Source organism: Dermochelys coriacea, chromosome 2, assembly GCF_009764565.3.
Source record: "Dermochelys coriacea isolate rDerCor1 chromosome 2, rDerCor1.pri.v4, whole genome shotgun sequence".
Lineage (NCBI taxonomy): Eukaryota > Metazoa > Chordata > Testudines > Dermochelyidae > Dermochelys > Dermochelys coriacea.
The window spans coordinates 135,566,518-135,590,125 of record NC_050069.1 but is presented as its reverse complement, the minus strand read 5'-3'; the positions used below and the strand labels follow the sequence as shown (position 1 = coordinate 135,590,125).

The window sequence follows — 23,608 nt, the reverse complement described above, 5'->3', positions numbered from 1 at the left end:
GGCGTGGGGAGAGCCAATCAGAGCAGGGAAAGAGGCAGCCAATCAGGGTCGGGCTAGGTCCTATAAAAAGGCTGCCTAGCAGAGGAGAAGGCAGTCACTCCCTGAGTAGTGAGGGAGAAGAATTGGATCCTGAGCTAAGGAGTAGCACCTTGGACAGAGCAGTGCTGGGCAAGCTTGAGGAAGCAGAGCAGGACTTTGGCCCAGATACTTGCCAGGCTGTGGCCCTCGCTAAGAGGCGTTGAGAAGGTGCGTAGGGCCAAAGGGGAAGTGGCCCAGGGAAATAGGCAGGCCAGAGGGGAGAGAAGGAGGGCATGTCAAGGTTCCTTCCCCACTCTGAACTCTAGGGTAGAGATGTGGGGACCTGCATGAAAGACCCCTTAAGCTTATTCTTATCAGTTTAGATTAAAAACTTCCCCAAGGTACAAATTGTGCCTTGTCCTTGAACCCTATGCTGCCATCACCAAGCGTGTTAAACAAAGAACAGGGAACGAGCCCACTTGGAGATGTCTTCCCCCAAAATATCCCCCCCAAACCCTACACCCCCTTTCCTGGAGAAGGCTTGATTAAAAATCCTCACCAATTTGTACAGGTGAACACAGACCCAAACCCTTGGATCTTAAGAACAATGAAAAATTAATCAGGTTCTTAAAAGAAGAATTTTAATTAAAGAAAAGATAAAAGAATCACCTCAGTAAAATCAGGATGGTAAACACCTTACAGGGTAATCAGAGTCGAAACATAGAGAATCCCTCTAGGCAAAACCCTAAGTTACAAAAAGACACAAAATAGTAGTATACATTCCATTCAGGACATCCTATTTTACCAGCCATTAAGCAAAATGAAATCTAAAGCATTTCTAGCTAGATTACTTACTAATTTAATAGTGTTTCTGAGACTGCATTCCTGATTTGTTCCCGGCAAAAGCATCACACAGACAGACAGACCCTTTATTTCCCCCCACTCCAGCTTTGAAAGTATCTTGTCTCCTCATTGGTCATTTTGGTCAGGTGCCAGCGAGGTTACCTTAGCTTCTTAACCCTTTACAGGTGAAAGGGTTTTGCCTCTGGCCAGGAGGGATTTTATAGCGCTGTATACAGCACTTTATTTTTATGATAGGGCAGAAGGAGGCTGTCGCTAGAGGGTCCCTGGGTCAGGACCCAGAGTAGCAGGTGGGCCTCAGTCCCCGCCCCCTTGCACTGTCCCTGGCCATTGAGGAGAGAGGCTAAGACAGACTGCAACCTGCACCTGATACAAGGGGCTAGACTCTAGGGTGGTGGTTGGCCACTGAGGCAGGGACAAACAGAAGAACTGCTCTTAACAATGCCCCGCCCCAGAAGGGGGTGAGACCAGAATGATGGGCACTGCTGGAGGGCAGTGTCCTGAAGTGGATACAGAGTGTCCTGCAGAGGATGCCATGGAGAAGGGAGCAACGCGGGTCCCAGGACAGAGGAGCGGAGGCAATAGGAGAGAATGGGCGAGCTACCACATATTGAGGACACCCTGCAGCAGTCAAGAGCTAATTCCTGGAACGACCAGTGGGAGGCGTCAGCGGTGGTGAGTCTTGACCTCGTCACACAGGTGCAGTGTCACACTAATATTTATGTTTGAGTTGGGCAAATGGAATTAGGCCCCAATTCTCAACAGGCATAATGTTCTCCTCCACACCAGACAATGGGATATGTGAATGCAAATTACAGTAATCCATATGGAACTGAAGAGAGGCTGCATCCCTGTGCCCTTGAGACCTCTTAGTTTGAATTCCCATAATCCCAGACTTGAAAACCCATCAGACCCAAACTATCAAAAATAGATACCTAATTTGGGCATACAAAATAAGTATATGTGGGCACACAGAGATAATGCCTTCATACATAGAATGTATATGCAAAATGAATAATTGTCCGTGAAAATGGGTGCTGATGTGTAATTATCCATTTTGTACATGAAGCTGTACATTTTGCATATATGACTGCCTATTCATACTAACTCATGTATTTTGTGCATGCAGCTTTCATCCCATCTATCCCACCAGCAAGCAAGTCAGGGTGAGAAAAAATAGCCTGGAATTGGAATTTTCTTAGTCAAGCCCTTCCTCAGAGGCTTTTGCTGTGAAAAGAACTTTTAAAAATGGACTCGTAGGATGCTTAGAGGGGGCGGGAATTAAAGACATTTGATCTGAAGTTAAATTGTATTTTTCCTATCATTCTCACCACAGGTCAGCACAGAGGCACTGAGATTAAACACAGACTCAAAGAAAAGTCAAAAATCATTTTAATAACATCTGGCCTTTGAAATACAATATTCTCTTTTAAAATAAAATAGCTATTGAAGTAAAAAGTTCAGTATCCTGCAAGTGTCTGTCTGTTTTTGACCGGGCCTAAACTACCTTTCTCAAACTATATTTAATTTCCATGTCACTGTGCTGTCTCAGCCAAATCTCTCTTCCTTTAATAAATCTTCCACCAATTGCAGTTGTATTTTATCTTTATCTGATACCTATGTCAGGATAAAAGATGCATCAGAGAATTAATTCCTATCTTTTGTAAAGATGTTTGTTTTTCCATTAGAAAAAGTAGCAACTAACCAGCTGAAATGTATAGAGGAAGCAGCCGGGGTTCTAAAACAAAGTATGAGGAAACTGTGTTTCACCAAAATGTTATGATTTCCATAAAAAGTTATCGTATTGTCTGAAATATTTAAAAGGTAAGAATGTAGTAAATCTTATACACTTTGTAGATATAGTACCCTTGCACTGAGATAAGATAATTTTACATTTTTTGTCAGCCTTACACCTGTAAGAGCGTTTGAGTTGTCTGGAGGAAGTCTTCTTCCCACAAACTTTATTTCCCACAGCACCAAGAATCCAAGCCAAACTTTTTTTTGTTTCTTTGATTCCCACCTTTCAGCTCAGCTGCGATGATGGGGGCCAAATGAGATCTTTCTTTCACTTTTTATCTTGTACCAGCTTAATAGTTCATCTTTAAACCTTTTTGTTTTGTCATTCTTCACAATGTCTGTCCAACACATCCTTAGTCGTCTTCTATTTCTAGTTCCTTGCACTTTGTGTATATTGCCATGTATAGTAAACTTTCTGGGTCCATTCTTGACAGATGTCCAAATCATTGCAGTCATCTTTCTTGAATCTTCTGTAGCAGCATTTATTTCTTGTCCTAGCCGTTTTCTTATCACTTCATTATTTTTAGTTTCTGCAGTCCTCAAACTCTCAGTATTCTCATCAATCAGTTAATTTCTGCAGTCAAAATCTTATATTTGTCAGCTTTCCCTAGACTTCAACATTTCTGACCATACCACAGTATCGGCATGACAATTGTCTCATATACACTGATTTTCACTTTTATCTACATTTCTTTAGCCTTCAACATCTTGGAGAGTTTTCTGAATGCAGCGTAAGTCCAGGTCGTCTTTTTACATCTTCACAATTCCCACTCTTCAAGGAGAACACCAATGGATAGATAGTCCAAGCAGCAAACATTTCATTTTCTGATCACACTTAACAAATAGAGAGAATTAAAGATAACTAGTTCTGTCTGAAATTGTTTTGAACAATGCCAGCTCTCCTAATCAGTCACTATAGATGCATATTATATATATATATATATATATATTTAAAGCACAGCAAAGATTTGATTTGTGGAAAAACATTGGTTGCACATCATGACACAAAACTAAGGTTGCCAACTTTCTATTTGCACAAAATTTAACATCCCTGCCCTGCCCTGCTCTTCCTCTGTGGCCCCATCACCCCACTCACTCCATCCTCCCTCCCTCCCTCTGTCTCTCGCTCTCCCCACCCTCACTCACTCACTTGCTCATTTTCACCGACCTGGGGCAGGGAGTTGAGATGTAGGATGGGGTAATGGTTCCAGCTGGGGATGTGGACTCTGGGTGGGGCCAGGGATGAGGGGTTTTGTGTGGAGGAGGGGCCTCTGGACTGCGGGGTTCAGAGTATGGGAGGGGGCTCTGGGCTGAGGCAGGGGTTTGGGGTGTAGAAGGGAGTATGGGCTCTGGACAGGGGTGTGTGGGTTCTGGGGTGGGGCCAGAAATGATGGGCTCGGGGTATGGGAGGGAGCTCTGGGCTGGAGCAGGGAGTGAGAGCTCCAGCTGGGGGTGTGGGCTCTGGTATGGAGCCAGGGATGAGGGGTTTGGGGTGTAGGAGGGTGCTCCATACTGGGACTGAGGGATTTGGAGGGCAGGAGGGGGATCAGGGCTGGGCATGGGGTTGGGGTATGGGGAGCAGGGGTTCAAGCTCCCGTCAGCACTTATCAAGCAGCTCCCAGAAACAGTGGTATGTCCCCCCCATGGTTCCTATGTAGAGCCATGGCTAGGCAGCTCTGTGCCCTGCCCCATCTGCAGGCTCCACCACTGAAGCTCTGGGCCCTGCCCCATCCACAGGCACCACCCCACAGCTCCCATTGGCCACGGTTCCTGGCCAATGGGAGCTGCACAGCTGGCACTTGGGACGTAGGAGCCAAAGTGTTTACGAACTGGCACGAGCAGTTGCACACAAGAGTGAGCTATTAGGTGTGCTCGTTATGGTGGGCAATCAAGAAAAATCATTTTTTGAAATGCAGGGGTGGGATTAACATAAGGGATGGTGGCTTCTGGTCTCCATAACCTCTGGGAAGTGGAGTATAAAATTGTGACCAAAATGAACACTTGTAACAGGGCATTGGTATTTGGGACAGCTGCTGGAGGACTGTTAGGATTGACACAGGTCATTCATTGTCTAATCTCACACTGTGTTGTCTGTAGGTCAACCACAGCTTTACTCTGTTCGGGGAGGTGGTTTTACTGCCTCAATGTAATTGGGACATTTATGTCAGCTGGAGACTAATTTGAGTGTAGACATGCATATATAGTCACAAGGTGACTTACTTAGATTAGGAGGATGGTGTGTTGACCTGTCCCTTCAAATTTTTGAGTGCTCTCCCCATCCCCTGTGAAAAGCGTCAGTTTTGTGTTCATGTCCATTTTGCAGCATGAACAATAAAATTTTCCACAGTAGCTAACTGAAGTTATATGAGCTCCTCTCTGTCTGTATCTCCTTCTCTATTGGGTACTGATGTAAGAGATGGAAACTCTGGAGTTTTCATTCTCTTAAATGTTGTTACTGCTTGCTTCACTTCTACATGTCCCCATAGCACTTCTTTTTTTTCTTGGTGACACCCTGGTCCTATGAAGTGCTAAGCACCAGAGTTCAGGGTGCAGAAAACCAATTTTACTAGTTTTGGGTTAAAGATCAGGCACTCCCTTTTCTAATACAAATCCTGGAGTGTGATACACATTGTTCATAATGAATCAGTGAAGCTACAGGGACCCTGGTTCATTAGGGCCTCGCTAGGTAGCCTAGACTTAGGGCAAGTCTCCAGGTATTAATTCTTGGGAACGATAATGGATATTATTTTGGTTCCCATGTTCTTCCTTGCACTGTAGAGAAACTGGAAAATAAATATATATATTTTCTGATTCAGAAAATGTTGAAGATAAGTTTCAACAGAGAATTTTTTAGTTGAAAATGAAAGGAGAAAAAAAACATGCTTGGATGAAAACTTTTGGTTTACGAGTGTTTTCCAAGGAAAAATTCTTCAAGAAAAGCAAATACTTCCCATGGCTTTTTTAAAAATTGAGAACCCATCCATCAAGTTTTTTGACAGACAATTTTTGATCAGCTTTAATGACCAGGGTCATCAGCCGGCATTTTATGAGAGTTGTTTAATATGTTTTCCCACCAAGTTAATATTGTTAACAATTGGAGGTTCTATCCTGGGTATCTGAGTCAAAAACTTAACTGAGACCTACGAAACAGGGTTTTTTCACTTTCCCTCCCCCCGCCCTCCCCCAACTACAGATAGGTTAATGAGAACCTGTAGGGCAGGGGTCAGCAACCTTTCAAAAGTGGTGTGCCGAGCCTTCATTTATTCACTCAAATTTAAGATCTTGTGTGCCAGGAATACATTTTAACTTCTTTAGAAGGTCTTTCTATAGGTCCATAATATATAACTAAACTATTATTGTATGTAAAGTAAATAAAGTTTTTAAAATGTTTAAGAATCTTCATTTAAAATTAAATTAAAATGCAGAGCCACCCAGGCAGTGAGAGTGCCACTGAATTAGCTCGTGCGCCGCCTTTTTCACACGTGCCTTAGGTTTCTTAGCCCGCTGTAAGGTAAAGATGGGTTCAATGGCACATATCTCGGGGAGGAACCCAGTTTGGTTTTCCTGGATTATATTGTGGCTGGTCACAATCCTATATTCTTGTATTGAAGATGCTACATAATAGTTTATCCATATTGTTGCTAACACAGGTAGTTCTGTAGTTTTGCGTAGAGGGCATCTCCGCTTTTGTATATTGAGGTAATTAGTCCATTTGACCATGTCTCATGGGACTATTCAGATTTGAGGGTAAGGTTATATAGTTCTAGAAGACCATTCTGGATATGTTCACTGCTATGCTTCAGCATCTTCTTTGATATATTGTTCAGGTCATATGATTTCCTAGTAAGTGATGGTTTCCCTTTGAGTTCTTGCAGTGCATCTGCTGTGTCAGACACTTTCTACATATCACATTTGTGAGTGAGGTCTCATTGGAGAAACTGTTCCTTTCCTTCCCCATTGTTCTGTGATCACACATTCTTTTGATCTTTGTCTTCACCTATCTCACATTTTTGATACCAGATGAAGAGGGAATCAGCAATGGGAGATCAAACGATTTTTGAAGCAGTCGAGCTAGAAAATCAACAAAACAATAGAACAGTGATGGAATGAACATAGGAATAATACTATTCAGTTAATAAAACTTGTTGAACCATTCCTTCTGGAGACAAAAAATAGATGATGAAGAAATGGAACAGTTTTGAGGACAGAAACACAAGAGATTGGCTTATGGCCTCCAGATCAGTGTAAATAGAAATTGTTTAACTGCTAGTTTCCTTGTGTGCAAACTCTGCTCTCTTTTTTTTTAAGCTATGAGTAATATTTTTATAACAGGTTTCAGAGTAGCAGCCGTGTTAGTCTGTATTCGCAAAAAGAAAAGGAGTACTTGTGGCACCTTAGAGACTCACAAATTTATTAGAGCATAAGCTTTCGTGAGCTACAGCAAGTGAGCTGTAGCTCACGAAAGCTTATGCTCTAATAAATTTGTGAGTCTCTAAGGTGCCACAAGTACTCCTTTTATTTTTATAACAGTTTTTCTAGAGAACATGAAAGATAGTTCAAAGATGTTTTTGAAGATCTGAACTAATCATAGAAGTGTAGGTCTGGAAAGGATCTCAAAAGGTCATCTAGTCCAGTCCCCTGCATTCAAGGCAGGACTAAGTATTATCTAGAATATTCCTGACAGATGTTTGTTTAACCTGTTTTTAAAATCCTCCAACAATGAAGATTCCACAGCCTGCTTAAGCAATCTATTTCAATGCTTAACCACCCTGACAGGAAGTTTTTCCTAATGTCCAAGATAAACCGCCCTTGCTCTAATTTAAACCCATTGCTTTTCTTGTTCTATTCTCAGAGGTTAAGAAGAACAATTTTTCTCCCTCCTCCTTGTAACAACTTTTCATGTACTTGAAAACTGTTAGGTCCCCTCTCAATCTTCTCTTCTTCAGACTAAACAAACCCAATTTTTTCAATCTTCTCTCATACATCATGTTTTTCTAGACCTTTAATCATTTTTGTTGCTCTTCTCTGGACTTTCTTCAATTTAGCCATATCTTTCCTGAAATGTGGCACCTAGAACTGGACAAAATACTCCCATTGAGGGCTAATCAGCGAGGAATAGAGTGGAGGAAGTACTTCTCATGTCTTGCTTACAACACTCCAGCTAATACATTCAAGAGTGAGGAGTGAGGTTTGCTCTTTTTTGTTTTGTTTTGTTTTTGTTTTGAAACAGTGTTACACTGTTCACTCATATTTATCTTGTGGTCCACTACAACCCCCCAGATCCCTTCCATAATACTCCTTCCTAGGCAGTCATTTCCCATTTTGTGTGTGTACAACTGTTTGTTCCTTCCTAAATGCAGTACTGTGCATTTGTCTTTATTGAATTTCATCCTATTTACTTCAGACCATTTCTCCAGTTTTTCCAGATAATTTTGAATTTTAATCCTATCCTCCAAAGAACTTGCAATCCCTCCCAGCTTGATATCATCCTCAGACTTGATAAGTGTACTCTTTGTGCCATTATTTAAATCATTTATGAAGATATTGAACAGAACTGGACCCAGGACTGATCCTGCAGGATTCTACTTGATATCCCCTTCCAGCTTGATTTTTTGTACCACTGATAACTACTCTGGGAACAATTTTCCAACCAGTTGTGCACCCAATTTATATTAGCTCCATCTTGGCTATATTCTCTAGTTTATGAGAAGGTTTGTGAGAAGGTGTGTAGTTTAAGAAGCCTTACTAAAGTCAAGATATACTACCTCTGCTACTCCCCCACCCCCATATCCACTAGGCTTTTTACCCTGTCAAAGAAAGATATTAAGATGGCTTGATATAATTTGTTCTTGACAAATCCATGCTGACTGTTATGTATGCTTTGAAATAAAGTGATATAAAAACAGCCAAAAAATAAAAGCTATTCAAAATAGCAATTCACAGCAATGTACATAATAGGATCTAATATACTGTTTGTCTCATTCACTTTTGTGGAGTCACTATGCTTTACATTGGTGCATCAACATTGATTTCAATAATTTCACTGTTATAAAACGGGAGGAAAGAACAATGAATAAGACCTTATTCTGGTATAATATTTCATGGGTTCGACAATCTTAAATACAACCTTTTAGCCTTCTTGCTTTGTTTTCAGAAGTTTTCAGAATAGAAATTTTCTTTAATTCAATTTAATTTAATTTAATTCAAGTTTTGAATGAGTTCAGTAAATTCTGAATGTTTCCATTGTAAGTCAATATAACATTGATTTGATTTCACCTTAAGTCATAAATGTATTTCTACTATTTCCTTTCACAGTACATTCAAATTCATTGATGTATGAACTTTAAAAAGATTAAGTGTCTTCATTTTAAGAAAAAAAATCCTTAAAATGCATATAGAAAAGAAGGAACTCACAAAGAAAGACAGTCAGTCATCATGAAGCAATGATTCATAGTTCTTAATATTCACTTGACAATCAAAATTGGCTTTTGTTTGATAAGACTGCTATATAGAGACAAACAAGCCATGAGTAATTAAACAGGTAAGATAAACTGCTTTATTCAACTGCCTGGAATTTCAAAGAACCAAATGCACACAAAGGAGCAAACTACTTTTAATCCACATCAGTCTGTCTGGAAGAAAACTCCAAATAAGAAATACACTGAAAACCAAGAATGACGGATTATTTGTCAGTATACATCTGACAAATACAGTTTGACTGCCAACCAAAGAAATTTAAGATCGTTAAGAGAGTGAATAGACTGTGAATTTACAACACCATAATTAGAAGATTATAGCTGAATACAAACCTGAGTGTTTGAAAAGCCAAGAAATCTGAGTCAAAATTAAACAGAAGTTGTGAAGGGCCAAAACACAGAGATGAACCACTTCAAAGATGGGAATGGATGGGTTTAAAAGTTGGCCTCTTATAGATGTACTGCTTTCTGTAGGTTTGGTGTTCAGTTCACATCCAAAACCTAACAGGGTCCTGTTTTTCGGCTGCAGAATCTACTTAGATCTTTCAAGAATCACTGCTGATACAGAGATGTCCAAATTGAATCCCCTTGAGCCAACAGGATTTGATACACTCCAGGCTGAGTGAGGATTCATTCCTAGAAAATGGCAAGCAATATTTGTGCCACTGGCCTGTCCCCAAGGCTTCACAATGTGACTACTCACTGTAAAAAGCATTACACCCAGTAATGCCAGTTTTTCCAGGCCGTTAAATGCCCTATTAGCTAAAATAGTTAGTTCTTTCTAGTGTACTATCTGCACGATGCAGTTTGAAATAAGAGTATTTGCTATAAAAATTATAGGGTGAAGTATTCGCCATAAAAACAGGCAACATATATCTACCTTTGTCTAAATATTTACATGGCCCCTTCCCCATGGTATCAGAATACCTCAAAAACATTCAGACATTTATCTCCACAACACTTCTGAATATGGAAGTATTATTAACCCTTACAGATGTAGGCTGGAGCCAGGGAGAGATAAAAGACCGGTCCAGTTTGCATGATTAGTCTGCAGTAGAGCCAGGAACTCAACCCACATTGCTTTACCCACAAGAGCATCCTTCTTTCACAAAGATCCAAATATATGGGATTATACAAATGCATGTTTGTTGTTGATCTTTATAAGGCTCAATCTTCTACCTATAAAAAATCATAAGATTTCTAGTATTAATGCTTAATATTCTGCTTTACTGGTTCATATATTTCTCTGCCTCTCCATAATTATGGCTTAAATGACCCTTTCATTTATCTAAATTTACCTGTTAATCAGGGAATCTGCTCATACAATTCAGTTTTCATTTTTTTCAACATACCATAATACCTGTGTTCAGAAATCCTTAAATGATATGTCTGATCTTATTCTTTTATCCATTTCTGTGATTGTGCTAATTTTTCAATTTTTAGGCAAAAACATGATGCTCAAAAGTAAGGAACTAATATCTGATACATCAGCCTAAAGTAAAGGGCATGTATTCAATTTTCCTTTTCTTGCACTAAACATCAGTATATGCGAGAGGAGAATATAAAAGAGAAAATTAATGTTCACAGATAATTATCTTTTGGTCTGACTCTCTTTAGTGAGAGACACAAAAGGGTCTATACTGGTTTGGGAGTTATCTACTCTGCAGCCATCCGTTCATGAAGGAAACCCGATTCAAGTTGGTCAAGTCGCACATGTGAAATGAGGGCATTATATCGCAAAGAGTATGCTCTGGATACTAATGGTAAATGATATAGGGTACTGCGATGCAGGATTTGGATCAGTTATGGTCTACTTACTATCAAAATATGAAAGGCCTCCTCTGGGTATCCAGATAAAATATTAAAACAAATGTTAAATTTCAGGAGCCAACTGGCATGCAGCTACCTGCTTCAGTTACTACACTGGACTGAAAGAAGTTTATTGACTCATGTAGGGTTTAATCTTGCCAGGTGCAGAGCACTCTGGACCTAATCCTGCAAAGCATTTAAGCATGTGCTTAACTCTAATCTTTGTAATGGGTGCTTTGTGGAGCTAGGGCCAGAGGGCTCAGTGTCCTGCTGTTTTGAGTTCATTGTTTCCCATCAGATGTTAGTTGCTTTTCAGGACTTCAAATAAATTTGTGCTCAGTTAAGAATATTTGATCTTTTTTCCTTCTTCCCTCCACCCCTCAATCTAATACCATGAAATCGTCACAAAGTATCCAAACGTTCTCTTCCTTTTCTTGTTTACAACAGCTACTTTGTTTTGTGCTCTATTTGCTGAGAGCCCTGTGAGGGGGAAAAGACTTCTCTTACAGCTTTTTTTTGTTTTTTTAATTATTATTATTTTTATTTCAAGCTTCTCAGATGAACTGAAAATGTAAAGCTCCCCAGATTAATTGTATCTGATATTAAACAATTAACAGAGATCAACCATTTGCATTTTACTAACATTGTAACCACCTGGTAAATGAATCCATTAATCTTGATTAGCTTGGTATCAGACACTGGCATGTGGAGTTCACTGATGTGTGTACTATTAAAGGAGATTTTTAAGTCATGTTTGGCATAATTTTCTCCAGCAAAAGAGACTACAAAGACTAAGCCAGTTTGACTATTATGTTTTAAAATACTGATCTAAAGTAACAGTTAAAAACTCTGGTTTCAGAGTACCAGCCGTGTTAGTCTGTATCTGCAAAAAGAAAAGGAGGACTTATGGCACCTTAGAGACTAACACATTTATTTGAGCATAAGCTTTCGTGAGCTACAGCTCACTTCATCAGATGCATCCACTAAAGTGAGCTGTAGCTCACGAAAGCTTATGCTCAAATAAATTTGTTAGTCTCTAAGGTGCCACAAGTCCTCCTTTTCCTTTTTTAGTTAAAAACTCTGTTTAACATCGAGATTATGATGCAAAACAACAAATGCTCAGGTATTCAAAGTGAAGCTTGACACATTCATACCTACATTTAAAACACTACTCTTAAAGAAAGCACTGCTATATAAATTAAAGAGGCATATCAATATAAGCTTTGAACATCCTGGTGTTACACCAGGGCTGAATCCAGCTAAAAATAGCTGCTGCTTGAAAAGCTGGGGAAGGTCATGGAATTAGCTCTTGGCTCCTCTGATCAGCACAAAGGTCAGCCTGGAAGGGATCTCCCACACAAAGTAAATCAAATAGCTTCACAGCTGAACAGTTTTGCGCGCTCTGGGGAGAGGAAATGTGGAGAGCTCCTGTAGATTCTTTTTATTGTCCTATAGGTCTCTGTGCTGGATTCTCATTCTCTTTTAAATACCCCCACTCAGGATTGCACAACAGAGATCTCACCTTGCTGAAATCTCCCTTGATGTCAGAGGTGGATGATCTCAGCAGCATTCTCTGATGCTTAGAGTTTGATTTTTTTTTTTAACTTGTGATCATGAGGTCTCATGCTTTTCGTTGTAATTTTGCTCAGCATGTCTAGATCACTTGTTTACTTCCTTTTGAAGGGAAGCAGAGCTGTTACAGTAATGTCAGAAAAAGCATGACATCTTTAGAATTCTAGATAGCTGATGCCTTCATTTCTGTGATCAGTAGTGCAATTTAGGACCCAATCTTGCCTTCTTCCTCATCACCAGTACTAAGGGACAAATCAGGAAATGCACAATAGCCATGCACCTTTTTAAACCTTTTCCCTGGCTCACTGAAGTAGAGTCAGCCTCAAAAAGCCTGCCTTCATCTAGAGAATTTCTAGCTTCTGTCTGTGGGCTATATTGTGCCTATTATGTGCTGGGTGAACCCTTGTAATGGATTGAGTTAAAGCCCTATTGCAATTGATAGGTGTGAACCCACCCTTCAATTAATATGACTGTAAGCATAACCCCCCCACACCTAAGACAAAAGGGGTGCGTGTGTGTAGGAAGGAAGGCACTTTTGGCTGAGTATTGTTTTGGGCAGAGGGGTGTGTGGGGAGAGAGAGAGAGTGCCAAAGCCAAGCAGGAGCCTGTAAACACTGTGACCCTGGAAAAATCTAGAGAGGGTGGTTTTGTACGTGGTGTTGGCTAATGAGGCTTGGGGGCTGTACACTAAGAAACTGCTCCTTTCATTCTTGGTTCCTTGTGTGTTTAGAGACCAAGAACTTTCTGCAGTCCTTGTAAATAAACAAGATTGCATCAAAGAAAATATCAGACTCTACCAATTTCTACTTCCAGTTGGAACATCCCTCAGGGCCCCAAACTTTGAGCCTTTTGGTTCGAAAAGGGACAACACTGTCGTTAAGACAAAGTCCATAGTAAGGGGTTGTGCAGAGTTGTATTGCTTCAGGAATTATACTGGGAGGACGACTTCTGCTTTGGGAAGCAGCCCTTTGATGCTTTTTATTGGGAGGAGGGAGCATATTTGCTGCTTATGCCGGTTTTTGGGGTGAAGTTTACTCCCCTCGTGCAGCTGAATCATTGCTTTGCCTCTTCCCTAACTCTTCCTGCTCTCCTTTGGGGTGCTGTGTGCCCTCAGAGTATGGATGGAGAGGTCCTTGCACTCCACCAAGTACAGGGACTGAAGTTTGGCCTGACCCTTATGCAGTATGCACTAGGGCCTGGTCTACACTAGACAGCTTGGTTGACCCAGATATGTTGCTCATGGGTGTGAAGAGTCTATGTCCCAGAACAATATAGTTAAGCTGATCTACCCATGATGTAGAAAACTCTCAATAAGCCTAGCTTCTTCTTGCTGGCATAGGTAGCATCTACACTGAAGTGCTGCAGCTGTGCCACTGTAGAGTTATAAGTATAGACAAGTCCTAGGAGGGATAAAGCTACTTGAGTCCCTTTTCTCCTTCTTCCTCCACCCCAGTACACACCCATATAAAAACCCGGAAGCATCTGATCCATAGGTATTTGTTGTATCTGCTTCAGAATTATCTACTGAAATGGACGTACTGATTTTTTTAAGTATATGGCAAGATTTTCAACTCCATTAAATGCATTCAGTATTTGTATTCAGAACAGAGCCACACAAGTACTATGTGTGACTGATAGCGAACTCTGTTGCTGCTCTTACACAAATAACTGATTTTTTTTTTATACAAGGGGATTTTTCTCCAAAAGCATGTGGCATTCTGACTGCTATTGTTTGTGACCTCAAATGATTAGGAATAGCAGATGAATCTGTAGCAAGAAAAATAACCTACAGGACAGGCCAAGAAGTTGAAAGATAAACTAGGAGGTGTCAGTTCTCTTAGGATTTCTTGAGACATCCTATTCGTTGCTTTTCTTTTCCCAGCTTCACCCTTGTGACCCCTCAGCATACTAACTTACACTATTCACACCAATGAAGACTGACTGTAATTTAAATCACCATTTTTACCTCTGCATCTGGCTTATCAAATGTCTGTATACAATTGCACATTATTTACATGTTCATAGGCTCAGTTGTGTGGGCCATTTGGCCAACTGTGCATCAAATGCACCATTTGTACTTATAAATGTGGGGTTTGTACCCATAAATGCCCAGTGTATCTAAAATCTGTGCTTACACGTAGCACAAAATCCAACAGTGCGCATGCCCAGAGGCAGAACTTGGGTGCCTCAGCTTCTTTAATGGTTGAAATTTAGGTGTCTAGGATTTTTAGGTACTTCCAAAGTTATGTGGTAGTGCAGCAGGGGTTTGAGAATCTGTGGTGCCTACATTAAGACTTTGGTGCCTGAAGTGGGAGTTACACACTTAAGTCACTTTGTGGATCTGGGCTTGAATGACTTCCCAATGTCACATACAAGACTGTGGCATTGACTCTGAGGGCTAGTCAACACTAGAAGCACTGCATTGGTGCAGCTGCACCAATGCAGCGCATCTGGTGAAGATGCTGTATGCTATCGGTATAATTACTTCACCTCCATGAGAGGCAACAGTTGTGTTGTTGGGAGAGCATCTGCTGCCAACATAACTGCTGTCTACACCACTGCTAACTAGCTGTAACTTGTGTCGCTCAGGAGTGTGTGGCTTTTTCACTCTTCGGAGTGAAGCAAGTTATATCCACATAAGTGGTAGTGTAGACTTGCCCTGAGTCTTTCAAGTCCCAGGCTAATGCCCTAACCAGGGAGTTTGCCATCCTTCTTCTCTTATTGATTTTAGCAAGGGCTGAATCAGGCACTTTGAGGCTTTTTTTTGAGAAGCTGAATAAGGGGGTTGCATTAATAGAACAGAACAAATCCCAAAATTGACTCTCAGAAGTCATTTACATTTCAATTAATGAAGTACTTCGTGTTTAAAATTCTTTTTCTGAAATATCTCTCATCACTGTTATGCATGCTTTGGGTCAACAAGCTGCTAAATATAACTAACCAAAAGAGTTCTGTTGGTGTGTGTGTAGGTTTTTGTTGTTGTTGTTGTTTGTAATAACAAAAAAATGAACCAAATAAATAACAAGCTTCAGCATGGAGGATAATGTTTCTGCCTGAGACACAAACAGGAACATCTTATTTGTATAGTACGTGCTTATTTATGTGCAGGGATCCTAGAAATCCATTTGCCATAGGAAAAAACATAGAAAAATGTGGATTTTGTGTTTTTTACAGAGAATCTTTAGTATTTACATTTTGTGGAAAAAAATAAAAACATATTAACAACTAAATTGTACCGAAAGTATCAGTATCACTTATTCAGTGTGCACAACCTTCCCCTCTTGTGGTTGGTTTTTGACTGTGCTTTAAATTGACAGTAGAACCCCATTTATCTGATCCAGTTGGGACTGGGGACAGAGGGATAATCAAAAATTGGAATAATCAGGAGAACTGGCAAAAAGTTTTCTATCCCTTATTTTAAGATGTGGGGCAGGGGCTCGGGCAGTCAGCCCTGCAGGGCTAGAACGGTGAGCCCCAGCTGACTACCCGAGCCCTGCCATTATCAACTCTGGGTGGCTGGTGGTTCAGTTAGTACAGTGAGCCGGATAATGGAGGATCAGATAAATGTGTGTATGGGGGGAAACAATAAAAATTGTGTTCAACTGATACCTATATATGGCTAAGGAAACTAAAGTTGAGCATTTCATTTCAATTGTGGAAAAATGTAGATTTTTATGTTTTTTGTTGTTTTTTAATCAGAATTGTGTTTTTTATCATGGGAAAACTAGGATCCCTGCCTATGTGTACATAAAGAGAAAGAAGGTATAGTGCATATAATGTGCTGCAGTTCCACCATGCTATTATTGAATCTGTTGCCTTGTCATTGCTATAAAACCAAAACACACACTCCTTTTTTCCCTATCAATGTTTTCTACTTCTGTTTAGTATTATCCCAAATGTAGCCTTATCTGGATAATTTTCTACCTAACTGGTAAGTTGTTTGGTTTTGAATTTTCTCTCTCTTTTTTTTTTAGCAGCACTTTTGTATTTTCAAACCACAGAAAAAGGCATTTGTTTTTGTTCAAAACAGTGACATGCATTGTGGAGTACATAACCCCAAATACCATGCTGCACAGGATTGGGGACTGGGATGAATTCTGGCATACAGTCTAACCTGAGAAATTAGATGCATTAGAAAAGCCAATTTCCCTGAAGTTCTGAAACTCTGAAAGAAAATGTGAAGTTATTTCATGTTGTATATTCCCATCTAATCTTCTCCTTGTCATTCATATTTTCTTTCTTGAAGAAATGAGTGTCGTAACTGCATCAGTGTAATTTAACATTGGCTGTCATTCAAGTTTTTGTAATTCAGTAGACAAGTATAATTCAATTTGAAGACAAAGAACTAAAGCTATTTCCCTGTTCTTAAGCATTAGCAGCATGTAATGTACACACACACTAGCATGGGCAACTGCAGTTGAACCTATTTCCAAAGCAAATATAATGCTTGGCTGTATGCAACCTATCACGAAATCTGCAGCGAAATTAAAAACTCTTGTGAAATCTGATAATTTCAGATTTCACAGAGCTTCTACAGACATGCAGTGCTTTGAGTGGAATTTTTCTGTCCACGTGAAAATTTCATATCAATTGTGTGCAAACCCTTCTTCATTAACTTTTTTTTCACAGAGCATTTCTGAATATATTGAGCTGTGTTGATTAAGACAGGTTATGTAGTACAGATTGTGATCCTCTGATTTGTTAAATTTAACCAGCACCTTTGAGAGGTCAGCAAGAGTGATTTTGACACTCTTACAGGGAGTTAGTGTTACATTGCTTTCTGTTAGCTCCAATGGCTACATTGTCATAGCCTCAGTGAAGCTCTAACAATTTACACCAGCTGGGAATCTGCCTCTATAGTCTATGACCAAACCTTAGAATCATGGAAGCCATTTTTAATGGCTCACCACGTGCTGTGCTGACTTCTCCCCAACCTGCTTCTTCTTCCACCACTACGCCCTCCTCATTGCTCCCTCTCCCTTGCAAACATAGGGTATGCAATCGTGGGGTGTTGCAGCTTTAGTGTTTATATATCCAACCTAACTTTAACCTAGCTTACTTGGGTACTAGAGGTGTGAAGCTGCAGCAGCATGTGCTTCAGCATTGGCTAACCCCACATGTAATGACCCAGCATTCTGAGCAGGCTCTTACAGCCCATGATGAAGCCCATACTGCCCTGGCTTCAGTATTCTAGTACCTGAGCTAGCTAGATTAACGTTGGCTTGGGTACGTCTACACGAGCTGCAGGCACATACCATGATTGCAGTATAAACATACCTTCAAAGGCTCTCTTTGTTTAACTCCTTGATTCCAGGATATTTTCAGGGAATGGCAGATGAGGAAATCAGTCTAAGGTTATCATGGGTCTACAAAGAGTCTGACCTTCACAAAGATATTTTTGGCCAGTTGGGAAACACTTGAGTGGATTTTCAGCATTTTCATGTGCTCTGAAATTTTCCTTTCTTTTTCAACCCAAGTTGTATTTCTTTGAAACACCTTTGAATCTGGTAAGGGATTTTGCTTCTCTGCTGTCTTGTACTGCATATAAATGAAACTTTCCTCACTGAGACAGTTTAATAAATTATGTATGTTGAAAATGTTACGAAGTGGAAATTAATGTACACAATAAGGACATGATTTTGGCAATTAATTGATCTTTATTTATTCATGGTAAATAGGCCCAATGGCCTGTGATGGGATGTTAGATGGGGTGGGATCAGAGTTACTACAGAAAATTCTTTCCTGTGTATCTGGCTGATGAATCTTGCCCACATGCTCAGGGTTCAGCAGATCGCCATATTTGGGGTCGAGAAGGAATTTTCTTCCAGGGTAGATTGGAATAGGCCTTGGAGGTTTTTTGCCTTCCTCTGTAGCATGGGGCACGGGTCACTTGCTGGAAGATTCTCTGCACCTTGAAGTCTTTAAACCATGATTTGAGGACTTCAATAGCTCAGACATAGGTGAGAGGTTTATTGCAGGAGTGAGTGGGTGAGATTCTGTGGCATGCATTGTGCAGGAGGTCAGACTAGATGATCATAATGGTCCCTTCTGACCTTAATATCTATGAGTCTATGTGAAAAATTAAAACACCTGGGCTTTCTAAGGCATGAAGTTTTAAATAGTTGAATTAGAAAAAGGCTAATTAAATCAAACTTTTTTTCAGAAACTCTCACTATATAAAAGGCATATATGATGGCATTCTATGAAAGTTTTAGTGGCATGAATTTGGGATGGTCACATTACTCATAAGTGGACTCAAAATTGCACCCTTCCTGGCACATCAGGCCAGTGAAATTATTTTGGCGAGGAAAGAGAAGTTCCATATTTGATGGGAAGAGAAATATTGCTATGGTAAATTTTTGCTTCTAAAATGGTGGCTGTTTGAAGCTACTTGGAGGTTTTAATATTAAAGTCCTGGGAAGGTGATTAGTGGGCACAGCACAGCTGAGGCAGTCAAAAGGGTATAATTTGTGTAATTTATCATGGGCATCATTCTGCAATTAAAGATATGCATATCACCTAAACGTGTTATAACAGGCAATAGGTTTAAGCCAAAGTTAAGCATGAAAATATACTTCAATGACTTTGGTGTTCCTTCAAGACCTTTAACACACACTATATCACAAAACACAAGCAATTCAGTATGGAATGGGTCTCGTTCTGCATTTCTCCTCAGGTCAGCAGTCCTGACACTAAATAAGTGTCTCAAGTGCTTTGTATCCTCCTGGTGAAACAAGAACCCAGACTTATATTGCTGCCTCAAAAGACTGGAGAAGTGCATTGATATTTAGTGAACGACTGGTTCACCAGCCCACAAAATTATCTGTGAAAGTTGTTCATCTCCTGACAAGCCAAAAAGCTCCCACAGCCTCTGAAATGCTTTCAGGAGCTGAGATTTCAGCAATTTCAGTGTATGGAAAAATGAACAATTCTCTACTTTTTTCCAGAGTGGGCCATGTAAAGCCTACTGGGTTAAGCCACTAACACCTTAAACATTTAGCACAAGGGCTTTGCTCCACTTGTCCTATATAAGGAAATATTTTTAAACAGCTCTTTGGCCCGCTAGACTGCCTATTAGGCTTATAAGAGGGGTTTACTTTTAAGTATTGATGACGTACGTAAACAAGCCAGGTTTGAAATTACAAAGTGTATCTCCTCCTCCCAGCCCTCATATTCAAATAACTCATAAGGCATCCCATCAGATTTTGCTCATCCTCTTCATGCCTTTGGGCCAAGACCAAGCATAGCAAATATCAGCCAAAAGGAATTTGTATGAGAAATGTACAAGTAGATGAAAAAGTGGTATTGGAATTGAGGTTGACATTCATCCTTCCTACAGCAGACACTACCTGCATCTGCTATAGTATATAATCTTTATAGCTGAACTGCACCTGCCACCGAGATGTTACTTTTATTCTGAAGAGTTTAGTGCTAATTTAATTTGAGAGGAAACAATCCCAATGTGATATTGCTAGTTTTGTTCTGACTACACCTGTGTACATATTAGAGAGAGAGCCAAATATAATTATCTCCAGTCACCATTAAAGTGCACATGAGATGGGTTAGCAGCACAGTTTCATTAGATTGCTTTGCTAACAGGCAGACTAAATAGTACATTAATGACTATTAGATTTGTTGAGGGTGTTGTATAACAAAGGCTTTTAAATGGCTCTTGGCTACCCTCTGCATGATGATCAGTGAGGTATTACAAAGTGGCTTATTTTACTGTTTGTTTTGATCCTATACACAATCAAGTAGTATATCCAGCACAGTTCCTGTGTCTCTCTTTTCAATTAGTTAATATCACTGATACTAGAGTATCTTACGCATTGTACTTAGGCAGACAGATCTCATGCACAAAGGTCAGACATTCTTCACATTTGGCCAGCATGATTCAAAGTCAGCAACAGTAGAATTTTTCATTTGTTTTGATCTGATGCAGTGCTCTGCTTAAAAGTAAAAGGGCCAAATTATGTCAGGGTCCTAATTTTTCTTGCATAAGTCAAATTTGTTTTAAATCAATTCATAAGATACATTATTTTCCTTTTAGCTATTGATAAGCATGGCCTAGTGCATGGTGGGTAACCTGAGGGCCACACGCAGCCATTAGGGTAATCCGCTGGTGGGCTTCCAGACAGTTTGTTCACTGTTCCTGGCCAATGGGAGCTGTGGGTGGCAGTGCAAATGTAAACAAACTGTCTGGCGGCCCGCCAGTGGATTACCCTGATGCGCTGCAGGTTGTCCGCCGCAGGTTGCCCACTACTGGTCTAGTGACTGGGAGACGTGGTGTTTTCCATGCCTTTTTCTATTGACTCACTGCGTTAACTTGGGCAAGACACTTAGCCATTTTGTGCCTCAGTTTTCCCATCTCTAAAATAAAGCTGGTTAAAAATGTAGAAAATAATTTGCAAAATTTCAAAAGTATTAATGAGAATTTTTTTTTGAAAAGTTCCAAGCTTTCAAATATAGCTAAAAAATATTTCTCACCCAAAACAATTACATTTTTGGCCAGCTGTAATAACACTTTTGTAAAGTGCATTGTGAACAGTAGATGAATGGTGCTCTAGAAATACTTATTTTTTGTATTACATTGCTTACTACTGTTCATTATTTATTATTTCTCCAGTATGGTGTATATATTTAATTAGAAAAATTATTAAAGTTATCAGTTTCCACAAAAATTATTCTTCCACATGGTAAAAACAACTCGTATGCTTTTTTACATAATTTAACCCTTAGAGGTGGTGTCCACATTAGAAAAAAAGGTCTGTTTTTTTTAAAAAAAAATGTTAACTAATATGCTAAAATATTAAAACCCTAGTGTAATCTGAGCAATCTGTATATTAATACATATGATCTGGGTAGGGGTCAGGGTTGACCCATACCCAGCTAATACATGTTAAAATACAAATTACTCAGACTACACTAGGGTTTTTACATGTGTCAATTAGTTTTAAAAGCACATCTTTTTCCTAGTAAAGATAAGACAATAGAGTAGGTTTAGACCTCTTAATTAATCCCTGCCACCATAATTACCTATACAATTTTTGCATAAAGAAAGGTCTTGACTATTATCCCTATATGTAAAAAGGTGTTGGGCATATATAATAGCTCAATAACTCCTATGCATTGTACAGTTAAATGCCTCAGGAGAACATTGAAAAATGAGCCCTGTGTGTCTGAAGGTAAGATTTAAATGTCTGACTCTGCTTTCTACTTTAGTAGTAAATTCAGAGATTATCCTTGGACATTTGTATTTTGAACTAGTTAGAAGAATGTAGAATTTTGAGCAAAATCTGAACCTAAATTCAGACTCTTTTAATTACAATAATAAACAAAACCATTAAAATAATATAAAATACACTTTGATATATATCACATTTTATTTCTTAGACATTGTGGGACAGATTCATCCCAGGTGCTGCTCAATTGAAATGGATGGAGTGACATCAGAGAACATTATGGATATGGATTGCCTATGTAATACATACAGGAGGATTAATAAATTGAATTAACCTGTGTCATCATGAAGGCTGATATCAGAAGCACTTGTATTTCAATCTGGATGTTATCTGTCTTTTATGATTTCATTGAAATGAGGGCCTTTCTTCTTCTGAGCAGTGTTCTTTGGAATTACCCCTCTATCAATACTTCTGGCTTATACACTTATGGATATTATACTTTTGCCAGACTGTGGTACTGCTGAAAATACATATTTGCTTTGGCGGACAGGAACACAGTCAATATTAAACTAGTTGCATTATTTTGCACAGAGTTACCCTTACATGAGTAACCTTATTTAATTCAATGAGACTCATTGTTTGAGTAAGTGTTACTAAGCATAAATTGAAATGAAATGAAAGTTGTAGAACTAGACCCTAAGGGATGTTTGGTATTTTACCCAAAGCATTCATTGATTACTACTTTTTTTTGGGGCCAGAAGGGACCGCTATGATCATTTAGTCTGACCTCCTGTACAACACAGGCTATAGAATTTGATCCAGTAATTCCTGCAGTGGAGGGAATTATTCTTCCCTATTGTGTGTGAACAGTATTGGGACCAATAATTTGTGTCCCTTCAGCCCTAATTTTATACTGTAATTGTAGTAAATCTTTTCAACTCTATGGACATTTTCCTATGAGTTATTTGATGTACAATATTTAAGAATGCAAAATATCTTCTCTCGCCCCCAGATGAAACGGCTTATTGTTATGGCTTAAAATATTGCATGTGCCAGGAAGAATGTATTTATACTGCTGTATGTCATATGTTTACTTCTCTAGTCAAAGCTGTGATATGTCAGATGACTTTAAAATATCCATACATAATGCTAGTCAGGGCTTGCATATTCTAGCTTTTCCATTTAATGTCGATATAGAGTGCCAAATAACATTATTTAGCTTAACCACATGCAATAACTGCTGCTTTAACCAGAAATTAAACTACTGTCATTAGCAACAAAGTATATAATTACATAATGAGGTTTTAATACTCTTATTCTTCTGTTGTTGATTTCTGTCAATATGCAATAATCTGTTTTAAAATGATTCCCTAGAAGACCAATTAAAATGCTGTTTTCACCAGGAGCTCATTCTACATCTTACTCTGTGGGGATTTTATAATAAATTTACTGCCATTCAGTAAATCACTTCTGTTGTTTGATCTCTGCTAATGACCCCAAATAAATACCCAGTCAACAGTACTATGTGAGTAGCATAAACAGTCAAATACAAAAGGAAGAGAGAGAAAACAGTGAATAATTATTAAAATATGAAATGTGTTCTCATTTTTTAAACTGTTGACTTATATCAAGTACAATACAGTAACGACTAACTGGGTTCCTCTGGTATAAGTCCTCATGAGCTGTATAGTAATACTGTATCCTTTTACATTTGGTGGTGTACAGTAACTGGTTAAATTTAAGGGACTGTCCCCAAATAGATGAGGCATTCCCTAGCCATGGGACACTAGCATGGACTGACATGGTGTAATACAGTGTTTTATCACATATAGATAATGTAACAAAAGAAGATGATGAAAAGTACTGTATTCAGTTGAAATGGCGGGGAATTAA

The 23,608-nt window shown here is 39.3% G+C and overlaps 1 long non-coding RNA gene across 1 annotated transcript; it reads left to right on the top strand.

Moving 5' to 3' along the window:
- The first annotated feature begins 14 nt into the window (after nucleotides 1-14).
- LOC122458506 lies at nucleotides 15-22,308 on the top strand. The gene is made up of 3 exons (XR_006278547.1): nucleotides 15-246; nucleotides 18,697-18,884; nucleotides 21,927-22,308. It is a non-coding gene; the product is annotated as an uncharacterized LOC122458506 (long non-coding RNA).
- Nucleotides 22,309-23,608: the final 1,300 nt, after the last annotated feature.